Source organism: Nylanderia fulva, unplaced genomic scaffold (assembly GCF_048542155.1).
Source record: "Nylanderia fulva isolate GAGA-0341 unplaced genomic scaffold, ASM4854215v1 Scaffold17, whole genome shotgun sequence".
Classification (NCBI taxonomy): Eukaryota; Metazoa; Arthropoda; class Insecta; order Hymenoptera; family Formicidae; genus Nylanderia; species Nylanderia fulva.
Window position 1 is genome coordinate 1,251,003 of NW_028189945.1, and position 20,986 is coordinate 1,271,988.

Genomic DNA, 20,986 nt, shown 5'->3' on the forward strand with positions numbered 1-20,986 from the left:
TTTATGATACTATAAAATAATTGAAAAATTGAGAGCAATACAAAATATAAATAAAATTTACTAATAGATTCATATTATTAAATATAGATTTAATTTTATGATACTTAACGTTTGCAATGGAAGCAAAAACGCATCGAAAAATGTACGAAATACTTAAATAATTTTATAATTTTCGCTTTCGATAATCGCATTGTCTATTCGCAAAGAGACATCGAAGAAAACATTGAAAGAACAGGGGAAAAATGAACGAAAAGAGCAAAAAACGATCGAGGGAACTGGAGCATCCAGTGGCGCCGAGACGGTCATCTGTTCTAACCCAACCTATTAGACTTAAGGAAGGTACAAGGTACCTGCTCCTCAGCTGATCGTGAGATCTCGATCTGTGACTCCGTAATATTATCTCGCTCGTCTCGTTTTACAAGACGGGACTAAAGTGGGTGTGTGGGTATAGGCAAGTTTCTCGAGCTCTACATGACCTTGCAAGGCCATTTCTATACGTATCGGAAATCGCATGTCAAAAATTATCGAACGAAAAAACTTAGCAACCGAGAAAGATGCGACGCATCATCGTAAATTTTTCACGAATTTCTTTTAGTTACAAATTTTATTTTTATTAATTTTAGTTATTATAAAATTATTTTATCACAGATTTAAAACGTGCTAATTAGACAACGATTGAACCGAGATTAAACGATTGATGGAGCACCCGGTATCGATATAATCGTCATCATCATCGATCGGACGAGATTTTAACGGTTCCGGTGTGATTTCAAAATAATTGATTGGAGATTCTTTTGCAATCTATTTTTTCTTCCTCGCTAGTCACTATCGGAATAATAGCCTAAAGACCTACTTCATTTGATAATCGGGCATCACAATGAAACATATAGGAGTCCGAATGTATATAAAAGAAATTGTGTATCGTAAAAAAATATAGAAAACTATACAGCATACAAATAATTGAAATACTTTTTTAAGCACAACCGACACAGACATATTTTGAAAATTAACTTTAAAACCCACTAGCCAAAAATTATATATTATTCTTCTGAATTATTATAATAAATAAACTAAGTAACTGCGCTGTCGTTGTATCGTATAAATTTTCAAAAGTTAAAATTAACAAATCGATATGCATAATTCGTCAAAGATTAACATTACAGTATTACAGCAAAATAAATTTAAGGATAATCAGAATTTTAAGATCAGTTCAAGAATTTTATAATTATATATGTATATACTATACAATTTTCTAAATTTCAAGAAAGTCTCAAGGAAGAAGTTCAAATAAATAAAAAAATAGATTAATCGAACATTCAGAGAAGAGATTTATATATATCTTTATATCTGAGAGAGATAATTATCCATCTTGATATATACGATATTTAAATTAAAGATACAAGATGCAATCCATTAATTAAGTTGTACGTTATTTGAACTTCTTTTTGCGCATCTTGATATATAAAAGTAATGTTATTAAAAATATGAAATCATTCTTTTCTTACATTTTTATTTAAGAGAAACGCGCTGCATAAAATTTGAATTAAAATTACGTTCAAATAAATCTACATCTCTATAAGATTTTATAAAATTTTTCAAATAAACTATTTATACATAAAAAATTGAGAATTGCCTGCTTATAAGTACAAAGTATAGCTAATTTAATGCAACAATTTAATTATTTTTTAACTCAATAGAAATTTTTGTCTATTATTATACATATATATTAATTTTAAATGTTTCCAGTAAAAATTTATGCTTATCTCGATGAAGAAACATTGCAGGATGGCAAAAGAAAGTTCTCGTCGCATGCTAGTGCTAGCCTTGAACCGGGACACTAACCGGAATCAAAACGATCTTTTCAAACGATCAAAGTAATCATTCGAAATTTCGCCAACTGATACGGAATAATGAGTTTGCAATATTTCGAAACGGTATCGTAATTGGAGACGATCAATCGCACGTCAATTTGAAGGAGTAAATTACGATGGTAAATTTTAATTATCGCCGGTATCTTGTCATATATGCAAGAAGTTTCAAAATTTCAATTTTGTATGTGTAAGTATATGGTAAGATAATTATTATAGCGTAAACAATCAATATAGATAAACCGCGAGCATCAGTCCACATCTAATATTTCGATAGATCTTTGAAAGTATTATTTATATATCGCCTTCAAATCTATTATTAATAAACATATATAAAAAATTGACTATAAAATCAAATTTCAATTAAAAGACTCCTATGAATAAATCATACAATAAAAAATCAGGCATTAAAGTCAGCGCAGCAAGTGAAAAATAGATAATAAAATCATATCAGCGACTTTTTTTCGATGTTATATATATCTCGGGACTTTGGTCGGGAAAAAAGAGCACGATAGCTAGCTAGCACTGACCTGTTAAATGTCAGCTGGATGCGGTAGGCCATGCGGTAAGTTTCATCGGCCAGTAGACACTACAGCCAGATGATCGATGATCTTCACAGCACGTGGACGACGTTTGTCAGGAACGATGATGCGCGCTGGTTGCGGTTTCCTTCGGATTCAGCATTTCAACAGCTGTGTCTGAGGCTATTTTTCGAATTTGATTCACATGCCCCGTCACAACTTTTCCATTAATTGTTAAACAGTCCAGCACACCAGTCAATTAACGGTATTTTAACGCGGATGAGATTCTATAGAAACTGCTTCACATCGTGAATTTTACAAATCTTCAAATACTCGTTCTAATGTTGAAGTAAGTCATGTTGAAATGGGTCTTCGAAAGTAGAATAAAAAATAAATCATACGTTGCACTTTTCGATGGCTATAAGTATTCAATTACGACAGCAAAATTTATATATTTTTCAGAAAAAATGAAAGAGCCGCGTTTCGTTGGCATAATCGAAGAATCGAATACGAATTTATGGTTAAAATGATTTCTTAAGATACAATATTTCTCTTCTTTTTTCTTCTAATTGTAATCTGTATAAATTTAAATAAATCCAAGATATATAAATTTGTCGAATTGTTATAAAATTTATATCGGTTCTCATTTGTAAAGAGTATAAATTATTTCGTGAGAAAAATGGTTCCTCCCATTTTTATTCCTTGTTAAATTTTTTCAAATAGAAAATTGCACGTCTGATTTGTTCTCTCGCTAAAGGAAGCAACGATATCAACAATGCGGCGATAATTCCCAATAAAATTCAAGATTCATCTCACAGTATAGACTTGGCTTTTTTTCTATTTTCTATTTTACCGCGAATCCATCTTTTCTGAAAGATCTTTTCTTCACACTTCAACAATACCCCGTTAGCAGTGGCGCGTATGGACGGAATTTAGAAAATTAGGATGATGTCTCGTTCTCTCCGTTTTCCCAGATCTCAATCAATGTTCGGGTGATCCATCCCCGAGTTTTCGGTGATCCCGGCGTGAAAGAGCGCGAACGAGTATTTTGACAGATGGTGTGTCGCGTGGCAGGGTGAGAGCAGTACGCGAGAGACCAAGAGTGAGAGATGAGTTTCGTGGTGGATCCGTGCCGCGTGGTGGTCGGGTAGTTTGTGGCTGCGAGAGGCACCATACAAGAAGCATGCCTACGACACGAAGCGCCGCCGCGCCGTCTTCGTCCTTGCGGAGAGAACAAGGTTTCCTTGTCGCTCTTCCGACATCTCTCGCTCGCACGTGCCGCTCCTTCGCTTTGCTCTTTCCCGGCCTCCTTCTAACCGCGCTATTGCACGCACAGCTATCTCTCTCTTTCCCTCTCCGCGACTAACAGCGACTCGTTCCCTCCTCGTCACATCCGCGAGCGAGAGGAAGCACTTCCTTATTCCGGTGCGCGTTACGCATATCGCGTCCGAAGGTACCCGGAGCGAGGAACAGCATTGAAAAAATCGCTCAACAATCATTTTTAATTGAATTATTTTTGGGTAAATTATATGAAAATTTATTCCTTTTTTCAGGGAAACAGCTGACTGATCGGACAAACTTGTCAAAGTAGAATATGCAAATTATATGTGTATATTGTGTCGCGAGAATAGTCGAAAGGAGGTCGACTTTCGCACGACTCGTGCCACCTTGTTGACCGTCCTAGCTGGGAAAATAAACGCGACTATATTGTCGTGACGCTTTTCACGATCGTCCGCGTCATCGCTATTCACGAATCGGCACGTGATTGTAGTCGCGGTCGAGTTCAGTTGCTATCACGGTTCGTTAAATATCGTCGTAAATCAGATCGAATAACGAATAGATTGCGCAGAATACGGTTTTGTGAACGATTTATCCGCGATAGAATATAACGCGAAATATTCTCAATATAATTGTCCCTTTCAATCTAGAATAATTTTTCTCGAATTAAATTCTTATCTTAATTGCAGAACCCAATCGTGCAATATTATTACCATATAATATACATTAAAAAAATTGTATTCTTTTAAAAATTTCCTACTTATTTTTAAAACGTTTTACCCTGTTCTAAAATAGGCGCCAAAAGGATCATCTTGTCTTATGAGAGGAATCCTTCAAAGATTAGTATCAGATCTTCCTAATTTATAAAAATTAAAAATGTAGATAAAATGAGATTATTTTTACATTAACAAAAAAATAGTTATTTTAACGTAAGACTGTTATTAACAAGGAAAATATTTTTAATTTTAGAGAATGTCCTAGAAATCCTTGAAAATACATATTAAGAAGGATTTTATAATCTATATGCAGATAGTATTCTTATTTCGGAAATACAATTTTTTCCATGTAAAGTTGTACATAAAAAAATGTTGCTCTTTTGTAAAATGTATGATACCTTTTACGTTTCACTCATTTTAAGACAGATCGTAACTATATGAGCGCATCTAAATTATTGTCAACCTCTTCCTGTTTCGCGTAATAGTCTGAATATTCGAATAAATATCAACAAATTCTTTTGGAAATCGTAAAATCTCGGCGCGCGTAAAGACGAAATTATATATAATATTCGAAAAAAAGCAATGTGTCATTTGTCAAAATGTCACGCTTCTCCTCGTGATATCCACGAAAAGAAGCATAAAACGCGACTATACTGCTATCTTATGCTAATTGCAGTATATAACATAAGCATAACGAAACGTATTTTTTCAAAAAAAATTACATTTATCAATGTTACATGCTATTTTCTTTCTGTACTTTCTCTTTTTTGCCACCTAATTATTTTAATATGTAATTTATGCTTTCTACACAATTTTCCGCTTATCTATATGTTGCATCGTAATATAAATTAATGCTTATATAATTTTATATAATTTTTTTTATATAATTATTTTTATCCAAGTCGACAAATAAACGTATACTACCTGCTTTTACTAAATATAACACACAAATTAGAGCAATTGCCGTAATTATTCATCTGAAAAACGAAGAAAAACGATTTTATGTCCGTCTATATTACTGGACATGCCTGTATCTTCGCGAAAAATCTGTCGAAAGTTCAGCTGCGTGTCATCGCTACACGTCGTTTACGAAATTGCAATAAGATCTCAAAGTAATTACAATGTGCCCCCGGATAATCTCATGGGCGTTTTAATGACATTTCTCCCCGTCTCGATCGCAGCTTATGAATATTGACGTAAAATCAAATTCCACGATGACGAGCTATTAGCATGGGAAGATGAAAGCGGGGGCGAAGGATGAGACACGTCAATATTTGACAGGGGGTATATATATATATACCCGGGGGGCCCACCCGCCATGCAATTAGAGGTACGGTTTTCATTCGTTTAACCGGCTATGCAGATGTGGCTGGCTTTCGTTAGGCAGAGCGAAGAGGATATTGACACACAAAAATCCCCACGGCCACCCGGAAGGTAATTAATGGGTAATCGGCGATCCTCTTCTCTTCGCGAATGCACTCTCAATGTTGTAACCCCGATAAACCGTGCGACGACTTTCCGTCGTTTATTTTCCCGCCCTTTTTGCTCTCTCTCTCCCTCGATCAAATTGATTCCGTATGGTTAACGAGAGGCGTGTTGCGAATGAAACAAACTTAACGCCACGTTGATAACGTGCGCCGAATTTTAAGCCGCGTTGCTCCGGAATGCAATAAATGCTGATGCTCGCGTGTGTATCGCATAACGAGAGGCACCATGTCGTGGGGACAAGGGTCACTTAAATATATAGGTATATATATATATATATGTACATAAAGAAAAGAGCCGACGATATTGGTCGCGGATCAAATTTATGCTCATTGCCGGCGCGTCTTTGAAGAGAGAAGGCGGACTCATCTCGAGAGAGGGTTAACGGTGCAGAAATCGTCGAGATCGCGCACATATCTTAATTTGTCAGGTTGAAATATTAGATTCGGGTTAAATCCCTTGCACGTCTCGCGATAACGAGCGCTTAGTCACGATTGCGCCGGTGTTTTTGATCGAGCAATCAAAACTTCGACGCCTGAAACGGGCTGCAATAAACAAAGTTCAGAGATTTTTCAGTGACATCGATAAGAGGCGACTTATGACTTTTAGAGTAAAAAATTGGGATACAAGAAAGATACAAGTTAATAATTTCGGAAGGAATTTATCGTCTCGAAAAGATTAAAAATGTGGATATCGTATAAAGTCGTATATGAAAATAATACAAAAAATAATATACATTTTTTTGCAGCGACATATATAGTTATATGTAAAATAATATATTTTTTGTTGATGTAGAAATAAATCTTATTTTGTCTACATATTTATAAATGAAAAATATTTAATACTAATTTAGGAGATTTTTTTTTTTAAATAAGCCTTCTGGTGCCTATTTTAGAGTGTTTTAAAAATAAGTAAGAAATTCTTAAAATAAGAATACAATTTTTTTCAACGATATTTCGAAAAAATAGCGCGCGTTATATTGTTGAAAAAATGGATTATTGCAGGATGATCTAAATAAAATAGAAAACGCAAAAGTTTAGCGGAACGGTCACGTAAACACGGTAGTCAGCACGTAATATAACATAACAAGTCGAACAAGTGGCGTGATAATATCATCTCGCTACGACGCGCAGATTTAATGAAGATACAAGGTAGGCGGACAGGGGCGAACGAGATTAACCGACGGCTTGTAATGAACTTTTGACGACGATAAGCTCTTTCCGCTCTCCTGTCCGCTCTGCTCAATCTTATCCCGAAAATTAATAGTCCGCGTACGGTGGGCGGACAAACTGAGGGCGGAAACGAAAAGGGACAGGTAAGAGAAAAAAAAAGAAACGAAAACAGCACCCTGCAACAGTGACAAATTATCGCATCTTGCATCTTTTGCATTGCGAAGCCGCGAGATGCAAAGCGGCAAAGAAAAAAAAAAAGACGTTCTCCGTATAACTGCTACGTTTCGATGTGGGACACGAATTCGCACTTTCTCGACACGCGGAAGGAAAATAAAAAAGCGACAAACAGGCGCGCGCACTTGCGAGCGATGGAGGACTCGTTATTGTGCATAAATCTCTCAGATTACTCGGAATTTATGGCGTTTTCGTATACACAAGCCGCCTTATACAGTGCGCGGCATCCATCCAGGATGCTGTTTTGCGTTCAACCGCTTCTTATGCGCTCTTTCCCTATCATCTTTTGACCTCTGGACTCGGCTTCTTTTCAGCCGCGTGAATGTAAATCTTCTCGTGGCAAACGCGTCTTTAAATGACAAACGGAGTCGTTTATTCCATAAAGCATATGTCAGGTGTTAATACTCACTTACGTGGGTCACTTAGATGTGACAAGTTATAAGTTATAAGAACGCATGGATTAAGGACAATATGAAAATGAAACAGGTTTGTAGAATTGATGGTAATACGCTCTTTTTTTTAATATTGCTCTTAAAAATTTATTAGAATAAACGTCAAATTGCTTTTGTATCTTCATTTATGAATCTCTCTCGTATATATGTGAAATATATACACAAACTATATTGTATTCTTATTTTAAGAATTTTATATTTATTTTTGGAATAGTCTGTTCGAAAATATGCGTCAGAAAATCGTCTTATATTAAAAAGACAATCCTTTAAAGATTAGTATCAAATATTATTAATTTATAAAAATATAGACAAAGTGGGATTGATTTTTACATTAACAAAAAAGGATTAAAAAAGACCACAAAGAAAGTATATAGATATAAGATGTAATACACATAAATTGAACATGAGGCATCTGGATTTTAAATGATTAATGTTATAATAAATAAAAAAAATTCCAGTATACAAATACAAATTCAAGATCTATTGTAAATAATATGTAAAATTACATAAACAATATGTAAAATTACGTAAAATAATAAGTAATTTTATATATTTTTATGTAATATATTATTTTATGTAATATATATTTTCTTTTACAGTGTGGATACAAGACAATAAAAACCAAATGCAGAAATTGTGTACTTTTATATGTAAAACAAGAATCTATAAATTAAAATTGTCGCTCTCAAGTAGAAAAAAATTACAGTCGAGCCGGATTTTAACTTTCAAATTTGTTTTACGCACAAAAATACAAAATATTGTAAATGTGCTATATTGAGTTTATCTCGACACGATGTGTCAATACTCAAGCGTATATATAGTTTTTTAAATATATTTTCGATATTGTGTTTCGAGCCTATCATCATAAAATCATCGCACTTCCCGCCATAAACTGTCATATATTTATTATTATTATTTATTATTATTAGATTACCTAACAATTAGCAGAGATGGTGGCTTTCCTGACCTCCGATTCTCGGAGCAACAGTTATAGATATTAATCACAATATAAGTCGATATATAACTTATTATTCGCAACAATCTCTCGTTGCAAAAATTAAAAATTCAATAATACACTAAACAGGCCTGTAGAAACGCAGACAGAAATATGTAAAAAGGCCTATGTTACATTAATAAAGTAATGGTAAAAATGCACTCACCTTCTTTTCTTGAAAGAAGAAATCTCTCCAAAGAAATATCAAGTATTTTAATATTTATGAATATCATATTGATTAAATTTTATTTGATTAAATCTTCAAAATAATCTATTGTATTCTTTGTTTCGCGACAAAATATTTATTAAATATTATTTTATTTTAATTAAATTAAATTTATTTTTAATAAACTTTACTAAAGTCAAGTTATCAAACTTGCAAATAAATTTGGAGAAAAGATAAAATTAGCGCATTATAAAAATATGTATAATTTAATCATTAACACGCATTCTATTAAATTAATTAAAATGTGTTATAAAACTATTAAACAATTCTTATTTTTTATGTTTATAACATATGCATGTTAAAAAAATCTCTTTTCACATTATCTTAAAATTGTTTAAATAATTCAGCACTCACCAATTTGATGTGCACAGCAGCAACGGAGTTGTAGACAATGTTGATCTGTAAAATTTACAACATAAGTATTATATAAAATAATTATCAAAATATTTAAATCATTTATAATATTTGAAATTATTTAAAAAATTTTTTTTAATATTAAAATTAATTAAAAAATTTAAATATTAATTTTGATATTTCAAAAAATAATGATATACGCACAATTAATTATTTTATTCGTACTTAAAAGTGGATCATTGCCGTGAAGATAAATGATTAATCTCACAAATAACAAATATATAAAAAGTTAAATAAATTATAAATTATATATTTATACCCTGTGTGTGTATATGTGTATGTGTATCATGCGTTGCTCTGTCATTTCCGGATGTCACCCTGGGCCTCTTCCTCGTAGTAGAAGCTTCGAAGAACATTTTGCACTCGCGTTACTTTTTTCGTTCGCGATGCGCGACGACACCCGGGTTTTAACTATTATTTTCGACTCGTTTCGGTAAAACGCGAGAAACGTGAACACTTATTCGCGAGCGATTAAAGCCGATGTGCCGTTCCGCGTCGCCGTCTTCTTCAACAAGGATTGTTTCATCACGAAATCACATATGTACAGCATACACATTCGCGATCGTCGCGTATTTCGATAAGATACGATTAATATATGCACTTCTCGCTCGTTGCCAAATATTTCCGACTGGACGATTCGCGAGGAAGTTTAGAGAACAACAATAACAATACCAGTATGGCGGCACGACCGTGTATCGGAGACCTTGACGATTTTCACGAAGATTACGGAGTTTTGTTCGTCGCGAAACGATACTTCGACACGATGATCCGAAAGTACGACCGAAAAAGCGCAATCGCCCGCTTGAAGTACGATTGACAACGCCGAAAAACTCGGAAAACTTTCGCGACGAAAACGCACCCGGTACTTTTCACGTCCTCGTAGTCGCGCGACTAACTTTTGACAGCAAGAGCTGTGACGTTACGGCGTCTTCGCGGCAAAATTGCGCAGCGTGTCGCCATCTGACGGCGACATCCAACTTCACAATTAGAGTGAACCGAGCCCTCTCTTTTTATCCTTCCCATTAGACGCTGCATCTCACACGTCCGTCACGTTGCAGGTTTCACACCAGACTGATCCCCACCACTGACGCGCTAACATCGATACGACTCCGCGCAGCGGACAACTGGCGCCATCTAACGGCGGAACCGAACTTCACGGCCAAGAATGAACCGGGGGCCCGATGAAAGTGTCTCTCTCTTTCTAACCTTTAAATTAGACTAGTACACCCCACACGTCTAATACCCTGCGCGCTTCACGCGAGACTGATTCTCGACATTCTCGTTCGAGATATCGCGTTGCGAGACTGATGGTCACGTGATCAGATTCACGCAAGCGCACAGCATGGCGGACGCATGGAGACGCGCGAGTTTAATAGAAGCGCAGGTATTTATTATTATTTATTAATTTATTATTTATTATATACTTTTTATGTACTTGAAGTTAAAATAATGTAGGAGAAGGGGAAAGGGGAAATTATGCTTAAAAAGATAGAAAAGGCAGGTTATTATTGTTAAAAGAATATATTGAAAAAATTGTTAACTTGACTAAACCGTTCAATTAAATTATTATTTTGTTAAATGAATATATTAATTGAACATATATTAGTATTTAACAATAAGTCAAATATGTTTTGTTAGATTTAATATGTTATATTTAATTGAAATATATTTCTATATGTTTAATTAACAAATTAAAATTTGGATGAACGATTTAGTAAAGTTACAATTTTTTAGTGTAGATTTTGTATCACTACAACATGTATCACGAAAAATTTATGCAAATGCAAAAAACAATTAAAAATTACACGAAGTATTGACACATGAAAATATTAATTTAAAAAAGTATTTTATAACAAGATTGTTGCATATTTGACCTTTTATTAGCTTATATTCGTCTTGAATTTGTGTTGAAGATGTTACTTATTCGTGAACATTTTTCTTAAGTCACTCAAATCTTTTTCTACCTAATAATTTATTCTTCTAATACTAATAAAATAAAATTTAGTAACAAATAATATACTACACTGTATAAATTGTATAAGATTGTACAGGAATATTTCAGGAGGAATAATATTATAAATATTTTAAGAGATTGTAGCGTCTCAATTATTCTGAATAAAATAGTTCATCTAAACATGTGTCCAATTCTATACATCTCATCATTATATGTCAGTATAATCATATGCATTGCTGCGGATAATATACTTAATCAAATTAATGATCTACATAAAAAGCCATATAATCATTTATTAACAAAAATTATATTCTTAATTTCAGATGTGCGAGAAACACTCGAAAATATTTGTCAAGAAGGATTTTGCACGGTCTTTTTATTTCGCGAGGATACAATTTTTGTCGGCGATCATGTTATATTTTCGGGCGTTCACTCCAAAATCGCGTGCACGAATCGCGCTCAAGCGAATAAGGAATATACGACGGAAGTGCACGGATGAACGAAGAAAGATGCGGCCGGTCCATGGAGCACGTATTATAAAAAGATGATATGACCGTATTTCGCGAGTGAACGCACATCACTTGTTAAAAGAACACGGCAGTACAAACAAACGACGCCAGATTTCAACGTCGGATTTATGTCTCCGTTAGATGAAATGTATGAGATAAGTAAAAAATTGCTCTCTCTCTCTCTCTCTCTCTTTTTTTTTCTCTTTCATCTGCGGGTGCACGCAAGAAAAGGCGTTTTAATTCATAAGTTCATCCCGAGACGCATATTACCTCTCCGGGATATAATCGCTTATTAACCGTTATTAAAATTTCGACTATGATGCCTCCCCTGCTGCGTTTTACGGTGTCCCGTTAATGCAATCCGTCGCTAAAGATATTTATAGCATGGCGTGTGCTAATTATTGAAGATTATCGTGTAAAAGTGGGTTGTGAATTATTCGAAATAACGTCGAACATGTTTTATCGCGACCAAAAGCACTTTTTATGGCACTCCGTGTGTAAGAATATGTGTTGAAAGTACACGCATATTTCTTTCTGATATTGAAATAATTATAAATTCTTAACGAATCATAAAGTGTACATACATCTTTATTTTTTTAATTATAGTTACCGTGACGAGAGCGGTGAAAGTAATACAGTAAATATGCAATGCGAGTTTATCGTGCATCGAAACGATGCTAGATAGCAACTTAAAATGACAAATTTGTAACTCTGAAAAATACATTTTCCTTCCAAAATACATTTCCCTTATTTACTTGTAGATTATCAATTATTCAAAAAAAATTACAATACATCTGGAAAATATTAATGTAAAATTTTATCATATTTAACAAACCCATTGAAATGGAATTATGCATATTATGTATTTATAATAATATACAAATACATCTAAATATTAAAATAATATTTTAAATATTATAAAAATAATTTTTTTAAATGTGTGCAAACGGAATTGATCGATAAAATTAATAGACGATATTATAACGATAAGTACACGCGACAACAGAGAAAAGTACTCATTTTCAATGCTAACAATGTAGACATTTTAAGAAATGGAGGAACCAATTTCTTTTGTCACGCGAGCGAAACTCAAGCTGTTATTTTTATCAACTCATCAACGCGATATATACATATTTGCCAAGATATAATCAACCACATCATTAATGACACCATATGACTGGTAAATGTGAGAGAAGGGATTTAAATAACAACGATCCCAATTGCTTTTATTAGATAATCGATCAAAGTCTGACCGATTTGAACCAAGTGATTTGTCAAAAGTATCATCCTGCAACATCTCATAAGATATATTTAATTCATCAGACAATTAAAAATACAAAAGAAAATCGATTAAAAATCGATTGAATAAGCTTGTAAATGTTGAAAACTTATTAAATGTAACGCATTGAATGCACTTGCTACGTAAGTTTGCGTAATATGTTACGCAGCATTCTTGAAAATTAATTAAAATGCGATAAAGCAAAAATAGGAACACACTATTCAGTACATCGAATGCGATTGTTATGTGCCATTTGGTATCATTACTGACGCTAAATGATTTATACATGATAATACAATGTTATGCTTCTGCAGTTATTATATTACACTTTTTGTTTCTTAATGAATCTTTTGGCCGCGATTTTCTTACGTCGTTTATCGCAAGAGAATATTAATAATCACATAAGGTAATAATCATTCATCATTGTAGGAAGTGATCACAATTGCATTTCAATAAATAATACGACACAGAGTGTTTCGCATCGTTACCTGTCATATAAATGACAACAAAATAATCATTCAATGCTTCGCGAGATATTTGACTTACAACAAAACAAAGATATGCAAATTATTTTATTATTTTATATATTTTATTTAAAATAATTTTTAATTAATTATTAATAAATGTTAAAATAATTATCAACAAATTTTTATTAAATTATAGAGCTGCTCGAATTATAACATCTTGAACATTTTTTATAATAATTTATTTGTCAATAATAAGTGTGCTAGTATAATCTAAATAAATTTAATAATCATATAAACTTTGTCCAATCAAATTCTAGTTTTTAATTTTAATTTGCAAAAATCTTTATTTATTAATAATTTTTTTATAAACAACGTGCGATGAAAGCTTTCATTCAGCATCATGATTAACACATATGTCAAAATTAAGATCGTTGGAAAGGATATACTATTAAGTTTCATCGAAATAATCATTACCTACAAATGTAGTATAATATAACGACTCCATAATTCTCTATATCATTTTGATTACTACTTTAAATGAATATATGGTGTGAAACACATATATATTTTATATTAAAAAAAAAACCGTTATCTCGATACGCTTATGAGTCGTTAATCGCGAGAGTTAATTTATCGTGCAAAGTAATGATCGCTAATTGTAGCAGTCGTAAAGAACGATCGTTTGGCCTCTCTCGGTTCTCTTCGCGCTCTTTCCGAAGAGTAATGGGATGACACATGGAATGTATCTCGCTACCTGTCTGTTCAAACAGTACTTCGTCGCACGAATAACAATGACACCATAAATAACAACACCAGGAACAGGCATTCAAGAATAAATGGAAGCGAAAAAGAAGTAGGAATTTTTCTGCGAATATTGATTGATTGTGTATTGAATAATTTGTCGAATAACACACAAATTACGGATCAAATAGCTACAGAAGAGACGAAAAACAAATGATATTAGATATACATAGATATATATAAAATGTAGGATAATATTAAAATGAATAATTTAGATTTCGACAATGAAAACCATGATGTATGAATCCATTTAATAATCAATTATAAATATGAAAAATAGAATATTTGCCATAAAATTAATAAGTGTTAAGGTACTTCTCCTAAAGTAATATTTCAAGGATGACAACAATCAGCTGATACACTTAACGTTATGTGCCGTTATGCAAAATTACTATTACATTATTCTATTTTATTCTAGAAATATTTAACATATCACAAAATAACTATATGCCGAATATTCAGTTTTAAATTATTTATATTTGAAAAAGACAAAAATATTATATACGTTTATTTATATAAAAAATATATATAATAGATATATATATATATATATATATAAACATTTATATTATATTTAAATACATATAAGGATATAGCGGAACCGAATCTTAAACGGTCGCATTTTCTACGGTGCCGGTGTTCAATTCGACGCGAACGCAGAACATTAAACTCATGCAGCATTAGCCGTAAGATGCTATACAATGATCACCGGCAAGAAGTATTCGATACCACCAGCAGGAATGGTACTTAAAGGCAGTCTACAGTTAGGTAACATGTGGCGAAGCGACCATCTGTCTAGGAAGCGAACTCCGGCGGGATTTGCCAGGGCTGAGAAATGCGCGAGGAGGAACAACATCTTTCTCTCTCTTGCATCTTCTCTCTTTGCCTTATCTCTCTTTCTCTGCGAGCGAGAAGACGAGATAGTGTCATTATGCGTGACTGGCTCGACTTTGAAGGCGTATGCCCACTTTGCTGTCTCGTACATAATGCCAAGAATATCACGGTGATTGACAGAACCACCGGTGTTACGTTTACCACTTTATACGAAACCTGAAAGATAGTTGAAGTTCATTGACTAGACGGAAAGACGAATGTCAGACTTTATGCTCAAATGAGAGATTCATTGCAGGTTTCGATTTTGAACTGGAAATTGTGATACATATCAAATGTACATAAGAGCACAATTTTTAGCCAAACTTGAATAAATTTGAATTAAAACAAGAAAATCATATTAATATAAAATATTTAATTTCGAAAATATAAAAAGAAATAGTATCGCGAGAAAAGCGATTTCTCAAACATTAAAGGATTAATTGATTAAATAATAAAAGAAAAAAAATTGTCAAATCGCGTTTTTATTAATCTAATTAAATTAATCGATTTTTAAATTAATAATTAACAACGTACAACAATAGAAACACTTATTGTTATTATTGTATATTAATCAATATTTTTCAACATGTAACATTAATAAATTAATTGTAAGCACCTATAGCAAAGTTGACATACTTCGTAGATGTAAAATAGCTTTTTTTCGCTCTTCAATCTGAATTCTTACCGACATCATTATCGTTTATCGACGTTAACTGATTACTTAATTAGCATATATACATTTTGCAACATTATGATATTGACTCGCGAATAAGTAATGATGGGAATGAGTTGCGCATTTTCGCGCGCCGTCGATTTACATTTTAATTATAAATTATATTCGGTGACACGAAAATATTAACCAGAATATTTATATTGAACCTACTAAATGAAGCAATGTGTCAAACGACTTAGCTGGCGCTCATGCCAATATATCAACGTCGTTGTACGAGTTAATTGGTCGACGTTATACAATTTGCATCTCTCATGTTTTTGAGGAATAAACTTCGGCTGCAATTAAATCCTCACATCTTTCTGCATTTATGTGAATTTTAATAACGAAACTATCGAATCTCGATGTATTGGAAAAATATATAAAAGATATATTCAAAAAAAGTCATATATATATATATATAATATATATGCAGTGTCCAATTTTAATAGAACACTCCTAAAAACTTTTTATTTTTAATTGTACAATAAAATTTTAGAGAAAAGTTATTTGATTTGAAGAGGAATCTGCAAATGATGACAAAATTAAAAATTTCAACATAATGCCAGGATTTCTATCGAAAGGATATATGATAATCTAAAAACATTTAAAGATAAACAGCCTTGTGCGATAGCCAATAAGAGTCAAATAACGATTGGATCAACACTTTATAAGTATCTGTCTCGTTTATATTTTTCATATTCGAGTTTGTTATTGTCGTAGTGTCTTTGTTGTATGTATAATAAACCCAGAGACAATCATTTGGACTACGATCTGGTAAAATCAACAAGTTATAATATTATAAAATTTTAAATTAATATTTTACACATTAGTATATCGCTTCATGAGACGAGCTTTTCTTTAGTGTCTCTTTCTTACAATTTATAATATATTTCTTATGAATTTTGATACAAAAATAATCATTAGTACGAATTTACTGCGATTTTTAATATCGTAAAATGTATGCCTAAAGACTGGCCGATGTCGACACTCTCGTTTTATTTATATATTAATTATCATATTATTTAAAGTACATGATATTTTGTTATTGCAATTTCATGTTATATATTCATTTTAATTTGTTTTAGTAAATTGTAGAACATATATATATCAAAATCGAGAATACATTTGATCTTTACAAGATATCGTTACAAGACGAATTCATTATTAATTAAAATTATAATAATGATTGTTTCTAAGAGTACACATCAATCTTACTTCTTAATTATTGATTTACATATATGCACGAAATTCAAGAAAAAGAATAACGGATTTATATCGAAAATAAATAAGAATTATATAGAAAAGTTAATGGCATGAGTTTTTATATAGATATTGTTTTTATATAGTATTTATTAAACATCGATATCAAATATAAACATATTGCCTTTTACCTTTGCATACTTTTATTGACATTTAAATAAAGCTAAATTATATTGATTTTCTATATTTTATAAATACGTTATATTATTCTAAATTTTGACAATTATCTATGTTTTAATCGAAAATTTTTATTATAAAAATGACATACAATATTACACAATATTAATTACCCGTTATTAAGTAAAACTTGCGAAAAGATTACATCCCATCGATTACTTTGATTTTCACATATATTATAAACTTATTCGCAAGTTTTATCAAACTAATTGTAAGTTGTATTATTCTTTTCCCTAATGTTCTTAATTAAAGTTTTGCTATTCTTATATTTATTTTATATTAATTTTACTATTATTTGTATGGTACTATACCATCTCTTTCAATCTTATTCATCGTTATAAAATTGATCTTTTTAATTTGTTAAAACCTGAACTATCACAGACATGTATATATAAAACGTACATTAATATAAAACAAATTTGTTGCTTTTTCTGCAGACCATTAATATAGCATCATGATATTCATAACGAAAGCCGAATAGAAAAGATTGGACAAACTCGAATATTATTTAAGTTTAATTAACAATAAGTAGAAAATTATTAAACACTTACGTCTACGATGTATTTACGTTTAATTTTAAAAGTTCTCGTAACTATTATTATTTTTATCTTATATATATTAGGTAAGATATAATGTATTAAATAATATTATTATAATATATATTATATTTATTTAATTAATATTAATATATTTAATTACAAATATAAAAGTTGAAAATTAATGATTATTTGCATGCTTCTTTCAATTCTTGTTTCTTTTGATGTTTATCGATAAGTAAATATAAAAAGAGTATTTTATATATTATGTTATACATATACATATATATATATATATATATATATATATACATATATAATATATATATGCATACGTATATATCTTTTAAGTTTATAAAAATATATTTAATAATATGTATATCTTTCTTACATACAAACTTGTTCTTTACTAACATTATGTCTACATATAATTACGTACAGTCTTACTATATATACTAATAAACAAATTAATTGATAATCTTTTATCATTATGTTCTATTACTAATAAATAAGTTTTAGTCTTAGAATTAATTAGTATGGAGATAAATAATGAATTCAATACAGAAAGTGACATTCCGAAGTATGAAGGTTTGGAAAATAATGATGCACAACACTCCGACAAATCACGTTTAATTACAACGATATATGGTATACTCAACTTCTTTTTATGCATCTTTGGAGTAATGTTCTATTGTTTCTGGAAATATTGGTAAACCGATATTTTTTAACATTAATATTATTTATATTAAATTTATATTGTATAAATATGTTATATATATTGTGTATATGATGATACGAGAAAAAAGCGCAAAATATTTATATTTATTACTAAGCAAGGTTATATCAACAAAAAGAATGCTAAATATTTAAATCGCACGGTATATTATATCACAAAAGTCATTTAACTCGAATTTATAAATCAATAATTTAATAAATTGATTTAAAAAAAAACTCAAAAACAAACTTTATAATTTATTATTATTACATTTACTATTACTAAAAGTTATAATTTTCAATTAATATTATCTCTAAATTAAAACAATTAAAAATAATTATGTTTTACCAAAGTAAAAGATTTTATCTTGATTACGATCTTGATTTATATATATATATCAAATTATTAAAAAACATGAACACAACATCGAGAAACATAAAACATAAAATATTATTAAGTATAAAGAAACAAAAGTTTAAACAAAAAATATGATAAATAATATTGTATATAAATTATTATGATGAGCTTCGCAAGAAAGAGCACAAATCTTTTAAAAAACATGACAACTCGAAAAAAATAAATCATATAGCATTCACATATAAGCAGTCTTTTTAATGTGTATTAATAATAACTAATATCAAATATCAATATTCAAAAGAGATACTAAAGAAAACTGCATATAATAACTGCAACTGATATATTAAAGCGCTATTTAATTGATTCGTAAAATATTATCAATTTATATATCATTCAAAACTACTCGGACAACAAAGTATATCACGTAGACTTACTCGAACATGCAAAACAAGATTAAGAAAAATATCAATTAGGCATTATGTTATATAAGATAGAAATAAATTCCACTTGCTTGAGAGTTATAATCATGCGATGCACCATTTGAAAAAGATAACAAATACCCGTGAAATGGAAAAGATATTAGCGAACACGCTAATTGACTCCTGATCTCTCGAGAACGTCGATGCAGCTAAAAAGCTGCGTTGAAAAAAAAAACGTATCGTGGCACTTTGCAGTGCTCTGGGGCTTTTTCTCTTTTCGCTGCGCTCATAATAATCATCCACATCTCGTGTATTATTATCGTCAGTCTCCTCCAGCCGCTTCCTCGTTGAAGCTACGAATCGCGAGAGCTCTCTCGCCAGAGCTGGAAGGTGGAGTTCCGCTCGATCAAAAACAGGTGATAATCAAGAATCAAGCGGTCTTTCGCTAATTGCTGTCGATTGCTCACCACTGGCTGCCGCATTTAATCCTCTGTTTACTGCTGTATGGCGAGACTAATGAGCGTGATAAATGATGATTGTTCGTGTCTCAAATGTTAGCAATGTTCTTGCTTCTGGATAAATGCAACGGTAGCGCGACGCGAGTTCTCGAAATGAAAGTAAGATTACTGCAAACCCATATAATGACGGCAATGCGTCGGAAAGTTGCATGTGTTACATGTAATTAAAATACTACAGGCATTCTGTTTTTTTTTTTGCAAGGGATCAGTACGCTAATATAATTGGACATGAAATGAATAAACATCATTTTGCATGTTTTTTTAAATATTAAGAAACTTTTGATATAAACATATTGTATAAAAATTGATTCATAATTTTATTTGGTATTCAGAGATGATGGTAAATTATTTTTCAATCGGAACATACACACAATTCGTGAAAAATTAATTTACAAATTTCAATCTTTTATACCTGAAATAAATAGTACAAAATCCAATAAGCTGATTACTAATCGAGTTTGAATAATTCGTGCATAAAATCTATTTCTATTAAAAAATGCAACATTTCTGAACCGTTCGTTTATTGGCCTCTGCATCTTATTATATGATGACATATATCTTGCAAAAATATCTATACAGAAATTTTAGAAAGAATCTTTCACTTACAATTAGTTATACTAATCACGTGGAAATAATTTTAGAAAAAGCTTTTATTCTCACTCAACATTTTCGTTTTTTTTACATCAAGTAAATACTTGGAAGAAACATTTAATAATATTTGTGATTCGCGGATAATCTGTAAGGTAATCATGCAAAAAATGAGAGATCGCTTCCTATATGTTTATCTACGCACGTGCACGCGGTAGATTTCTTCAATAAATATTTAATACTGGAAGGATTAAATCATGAATGTAAATTGCAAGTCGAGGTCATAGAGATCGTAACTGGATTTTCGGGATTTCGCCAGCCTCGCGTTCTTCGCGACCGCCGTGTTGATCCTTCTGTCCGATAATGTCCGCGTACTATACCTTATTTGCAAGCCGAGAATAAGGCGATTCTATCTACGGGGATCTGCACGATTTCCGTGTTTATCGATGAATCGCGACACT